Source organism: Penaeus monodon, chromosome 33, assembly GCF_015228065.2.
Source record: "Penaeus monodon isolate SGIC_2016 chromosome 33, NSTDA_Pmon_1, whole genome shotgun sequence".
Lineage (NCBI taxonomy): Eukaryota > Metazoa > Arthropoda > Malacostraca > Decapoda > Penaeidae > Penaeus > Penaeus monodon.
The window spans coordinates 24,572,799-24,573,152 of NC_051418.1; positions in this window are offsets into that span (position 1 = coordinate 24,572,799).

Consider the following 354-nt stretch of genomic DNA (forward strand, 5'->3'; position numbering starts at 1 on the left):
GATGGTTGAAGGTCGGACGACAAATATTTGAATAATAAATACGTGTCAACAGGATAAATGGGACAGAAGGGGAACTAAAGAAAACAAAAATAAAGGAAAGTTAAACAGAGAACGATTTGAAAAAAAAAAAGAATAAAATGAATAGGAAGAAGATCCTGCCCTGACGACAAGGAGCGAGGCGTGACACCGGCAGTGGCACCTCTCGGAGCATGAGGCACCCATTTCCACCTGGCACCAGCAACCCGGGGGAAGCTGTGGCACGGTGATCTCTCAGACACGTGTTGATTATCTTAGTCATGATGCTCAACAGATGCCTCATTCGCTCTACTTAGAACGGCGCCGAAATACGCCCTG